The sequence below is a fragment of the Akebia trifoliata genome, chromosome 15, assembly GCF_017979445.1.
Source record: "Akebia trifoliata isolate Shusen 1 chromosome 15, ASM1797944v1, whole genome shotgun sequence".
Classification (NCBI taxonomy): Eukaryota; Viridiplantae; Streptophyta; class Magnoliopsida; order Ranunculales; family Lardizabalaceae; genus Akebia; species Akebia trifoliata.
In genome coordinates this window covers 26,897,598-26,904,167 of record NC_141389.1, presented here as the reverse complement: position 1 = coordinate 26,904,167, position 6,570 = coordinate 26,897,598, and positions in this window count along the sequence as shown.

Here is a 6,570-nt window from a genome sequence, read left to right as displayed (position 1 = left end):
ACGACAGCAACTTATGATTGAGTTGAGATCCCATTCGGTATCCCATTTCCATGGATAGGATAGGTGTCTACCTAGCACAATTTGATTAGGAAATAAACACATAGGGCTGCATGATCGGCTTGATAAGGAGCCTGAGGAACGAGACATCGTATTGGATCTAGAGTCACTATGATTTATGTCTGACATGTCAAACAACAAATTATGACTGGTTTAATAAAATATGAGTCATGCTAGAGTAACATTGAAATGTACATCATGGGGGACATTTTTGACATGATGTGAGTTAGAATCATAGATGCTTTTCATTGAGATATCGTTGTCGACAACAAATTTTACAAATCTACTTTAACACTTGTGAAACAAGATCGCAAATGATTTTATTGCTTTGAATGAAAAGGAGATATATATTTCAATGTTATCCTCTGATTAATAGTCAAGTACAAAAATAAAGATGAGGTATGTAGTTTTATTCTCTTCGGGCTTCGCGCATGATCGGTCAAGAAAGTTACTTTGATGGTGACTTTGTTTATGCTTGATTTTCTGTAGAAGCTTCTCTTGATTTTCTTTTCTTCGGACTTTGTACTTTATCGTCTAAGAATGATTTTTTGACTTCTAAAAAAGGACTTTGAGTTTGATTTTCTATAGAAGTTTATGTAGATTTTCTTCTCTTAGGACTTCGCACTTTATCGGTTGAGAAGGATTTCTTGGCTTTTGAAGAAGTGTTTTAGGCTTGATTTTCTATAGAGGTTTATTATAGATTTTCTTTTCTTCGAGCTTTGCATTTTATCAATTGAAGAGGATTTCTTAACTTTTAGAGCAAGACTTTAGGTTTAATCTTTATTTTTATTGGAGTTTGAGTCTCTTAAAAAACTTTGCTTTATCTCTGTAGGAGGGCTTGAGAGTTTCTTCTTCTTTAGAGGAAGAACTTTTATCTTTTGAGATAAAATAATCCCGATCCCCCTCCCTGATCCTTCTCAATTGAAAGAGACTTTGGTATTTATAGACTCGAAGATAATTTAACTTACCAATTATGCCTGACTTAAAAAACTCTGTTTGATTTATTTAGAGGTTAAATTAGTCTAAATTCAATTTTAAGGATTCTTTGAATTGTTATTGGGCTAAACTCATTTATTTAGGTGTAAGACTGTAGACACCCCATTTTTGCACTCGCCTGATTAATCAACTCGTCAATCCGATAGCAACGATTCCCAATGATGGATGTCTATTCCAATGCTTTATTTTGTTACCAGATATGTTTCAGAAATCCGGATGAGGTATCTCGAACTGACAAAACTTTAGAAACCACGCTACGCTAGGAAAATACGACCTCAGAAACATAGAAATCATCATCTCGCAAACCAAAAAGAAGCTTCACGATAAAAATCACTAAAAATGACCAAATTACCAAAATACCCCTAACATCAAAAAAACCCTAGAACCTACATTAAGCTTAGGAAAACTCATTCAAAACACATAAAACAACAAATCGAAACCAAATAAACCACTTTGCCAGTTTTCACAAAATTCGATAAAATTACGAAAATACCCCTCATAAAATTCACGATCATTTAACACAAAAAATTTCATAAATGAAAAAAACCAACATTCCCATTGAATTCCTTACGAAAATTGATTCCAAAACATCCTGAAACATTGAAAAACGGCTTAAAACGTAAAAAATCATCTCCGAGGGCAAAACGGTAATTTTACAACTTTAATAATTAAAAATTTTGAAATTAATAAACAAATCATTAAATAATGTAAAGTGAAACATTAAAGTCAATCAAGTAAGACTAAAGTCAATCTTAAAGTCAATCAAGTAAGACTAAAGTCAAGATATTAAAAGTCAACCAAGAAAGACTAAAGTCAAAGTATTAAAGTCAATCTCATAAGACTAAAGTCAAAATCCTAAATCCAAACCCTAACCTAAACTAATCAAGTCAATCTCATAAGACTAAATTCAAAATCCTAAATCAAAACCCTAATCTAAACTAATCAAGTCAATCTCATAAGACTAAAGTCAAAACCCTAAATTAAAACCCTAAAGACTAAATCCATCTCATAAGACCAAAGTCAAAACCCTAATTAAAACTCTAAAAGAAACCCTAATCAAACCCTAATGCTTCTAAAAAACTTTATAAAAAGGAGCATCCACACATTATTTTCGTATATAAAAACAAAAATCCTAGAAAAAGTAGGTGAAAAAGTCTCCACAACCTCCCCAAAACCCTAATTTTGAAGCCTCAACTCCTTACCTAACACCCATGCTTTGATTTTAGCCTAAAAAACACCTAAAAGCCTTTAAAAAACACCCCAAAATCCACAACAAATTCAAAGCACCCAGATCCAAGAATGAGATACCTTACCTCGGAGATCAGAAATCAGATTCGGAGACAGAACGAAGTAAGGAGTACGGTACAAGGAGCATTTTCACCAGATCTGAGGGAATAGAACCTTTGCAGATCGAAGGTAAGGTTTTTGTTATTTTGTTATTTAGGTATTGTCATTAGCGATGTAGTTATATTTGGGATAAGTAGAGACCAGCATTGGCCGGGCGGGGTTGGTGCATAACACCTTCTAACCCCGTAATGTGATCCCCGGATTCAATTTTTTCTGTAGTAGATTAGTTTTTTATCCATTTTAGAGTCAGTTTGGTTCCTAGACCGTAATAACTAGGTGGCGACTCCCAAACCTCAAGGGTCAAAAGCGGATCCGCGCACCCCACGGATTGAGGGCGCTTTCAAAGACCCAATACTTAACGTGAACCACTTAACTTTGTTTTAATCATAGGCTTTATCTCAGTTAAACTTGGATCTAAAGTATAGGGAGCTCATTCCCAATCAATGAGCCTCAGTTTATATGTGTAAGTCCAATTATGATGTTAGAGACTTTATTTAGATTTATAAAATTTATGAGAGTCTTCTTAAAATTTAGATGCCCACAATCACATTATCCATAAAATATATAGCCATTTTAGTAATTTTCCCAAGAAATGTATTCTAAGAGTATCTCTCTCAATAACCATCCACCCTTCAACACCAAGTATTGCTTGTTTCACCTATTTGAAAACAATTTTCCTATTTAAAATATCATTCCCATCAGCCTGAAATAACTGAGGCAAATCCTTTAATTCAAAACACTTTACAAGATAGAGTAAAATGATGAAATAAGATTAAGTAATTAGGCAAATAAGACAGGCCTAAGTAAAATAATGACTTTTATGTTTGACCATTAATTTTGAGTAAAGTTTAACTATTTATTTTATTAGTCATTTCAAACATGATTAAAATGATAATCGCGGTTTTCTGACTCTTCTTCTGACATACTCTCCCCAATGTGGCATGGACCGTATCTATAGATTTTTTCTCTCAGGATACACAACTTTACATCCCCATAAACATATGCAATTGTGTATCTGAAGGAAAAATCTATGGTTATAACACATGCCACGTCATGGGGCGTATGTCAGAGGGGAGCGTCAGAAATCATTATGCATAATAATATTATTATTTGGTAGTGTAACAAAACAACCTAGGGCTTTTAACGATGATTAATTTTTTATTTATTTATTACAATGGCACTACTAAAATGTGTCATCACAAATCTTTACGAGAGAAGGGTAAGTATGTTGATGCAAATTCATGATAATTAATCTTTTTATGTTACAAAAATATTCTTGCATTATTAAATTTAACAACGATATACATTATAAAAGAGTCGTAGTAATAAGACGGCCCCATCACAAAATTGAACCGTAGATCATTTGCCTCAAGATACACAAGATTGGTGATTATGTGTATCCCAAGGCAAATGATCTACAGTTATGTGATGAGAGCGTAGTGGGGTGTGTGTCAGAGGAGGGCATCAGAAAATAATTACTCATTATAAAACTAGCTAAGTTATCTATTTGAAAATTATAAAATAACTCTTAAATATATTTTACAGACATCCTTGAAATTCCTATTACAATTGCTGCTATGTACCATTCCAAAACTAGCTAATTCATTTCCACCTAATTAACAGCAACATCATCACTAAACACATCAAATCCGATGAAATCTGATGTGTTTTTCCTCTTCTACACATGCGCAAATCATCCATCATTTCTCATGAAAAAAATTCATACATCATTGAGCCAACTTTTTTCTTTTTCCTGATTCGCGATCATCGTTCAACCATTTATCTCATTGTTGACGCATGTTTAGTGATGATGTTGATTAATAAACATGTACAAAATGTGATCGATGGTTATCTTGAATTAGTGTTACTTTTAGTTTCATTGGTTATTTTGAATTTGATTACTAAGCAACTTTATCCCAAAAAATAAAAAATTACTGTTTTAGTAAATGGAAGGATACATTGCACTAAGCCCATGTCAGTCCATTGTGGGGGCCATAGTGGCATATATTACATATATTTTTATCCGCTGTTAATATTTATCGTAATAATTCATTAATCCAAAGACTTTGAAAATTCTTGTGGGAGCAAGTGTTCCCATTGTAAATCCACCTCTAGATTGGATAATATCCATTTACCTGATTTACAATTTTTTTTGTCTGATTCAGAATTCGAGTAAATTTATTCGTAATTATTTTATCTGAATTTTTTTTAGGGTCGAATATGGTTAAGCATCCTAGAATATGGTTAAGCATCCTATTCGATCCAAATATCCGTTTATTTGAATTTAATATGGTAAATTCATAATAATTTATATGTATAACCCAAAAGTAAGGTTCTTCCATCATCTTCAAAAATAAAAGATGCATGGTTGACTAGAATATCCGCTTGAAATTTGGGTACAAATTGAATACAAATATTCTTTAAAAATATAAGGTAAATTAGTCAGATGTGGATGTCCTAAGCAAAAGTATGGGTAATCGGATATAGAATTGGATGAGCATAGATATATGCTTCATCCATCCCACACCTGACCCATTTCCAGCCCTGATAGAGTTGAATTAAAGTTAAAAATCAAGAGTTACTATTGGCACCCCCAACTTTTGCTTATTACATCTCAATTTTTATCACACCCCAATTAAAGATTAAAACACACTATTCAAACGTTAGAAGGGTTTGAATCAAATTTTTATCTCAACACTACAAAACATTAAAACACTCAATCGTTTTCAAACAACTTCAGTAGTCGTTTACAACTATGATTATATAAAATCCTAAACACAAACATAAAAACATCGGGAAAAACAATAAGAGTGTTACTTTTGGCATCCCAACTTTTACTTATTCTCAAATCATTCGTTTGTTTTTATATTTATTTTTAATTTAGGTGTAATAAGTAAAAGTTTGGGTGCCAATAGTAACTCTCTAAAGTTACGCCTAAGGTACAACCATGCCTCCATGACTTCGAATACGCACCATATTTTTAAGAGGGAAAATGCTGAATTGGCTGCAATCGACATTGTATTTGACACTGCTGACGTGGAAGTGTCTCTAGAACTTCCATGCATGCCACGACATCAGCTTAGTATCAAACACAGTGTTGCTGAGTCAACTCAATGGTGACGTGGTTCCCAAATTTTATTAGTATGAGTTGTGCTGCCTACCTTAATCTGATGTGTCAACCAGCAAACTATGACCGGTTCAGTAATTTTGGGGAAAATATATAGCTGTTTTAGTAATTTCTCCAAGATTATATAGATAAAATATTGCTTGTTTCACCGATAGTCAAAAAGTTGGAGTACGGGTTTAAAAATGTGAAAAAAGTGGTAAAAATAAAAGATAAAAAGTATTAAAAATTATGAAATATATGTTTATAAAATCAAGTTATTATCATCAAATCTCATATGAATCACAAAATTCTGTCACGTATCAAATCCCACATTGACAAAATAAGAAAATGTTTAAATTTTTTTCCTATGAAACAAATGTGAAAAAACAGAAATAAAACGGCGTTTTTGTGTCAAAAAGGAAAAAAAAAAATCATATTTTTTAATAAGTTTAATTGGCAGAGATGCAACATGTGTTTAAAATGCGACTTTTTCAAAAAGTAGTTGCTTTTAGTTACTATGGTTTCGCCTATTTGAAAATGATTTTCCTAGTTAAAATATCATTTCCCTTAGCAGTTGAAATAACCGATGCAAATCCTTTAGGGTATGTTTGATTGCATGAAAAATCACTTTCCATGAAATTTGAAATCCATAGAAAATTAGTTATGGAAAATAGGTAGGGTTGGAAAATCAAATTCCATTGTTTGATTTCACTTGGATAAAATCATGGAAAATTATGAGAAAAAAGAAGAAGAGGAGAAGGAGGAAGAAGATGAGAGGAGGGGGAGAGGAAGAAGAAGATGACGAGGAAGAGGGAGGGGGGAGGATGTGGTGACGGTGGCGATGACAACGACGACGGTAGCGGTGGCAGCGACGACGACGATTGAGATAAGCGATGAAGATAGGGGGAGAACATCGTGGTGGTGGTGGTGGTTGCGGAAGAGGTGAGGGATGAAGAAGAATGAGAAGAAGAAAAAGAAGAAGAGAGAGAGAGAAGGTGGTCGAAGAAGAAGTCGACGGCGACGGCGATGGTAATGACGACGATGACGACGACGACGAGGTTTGT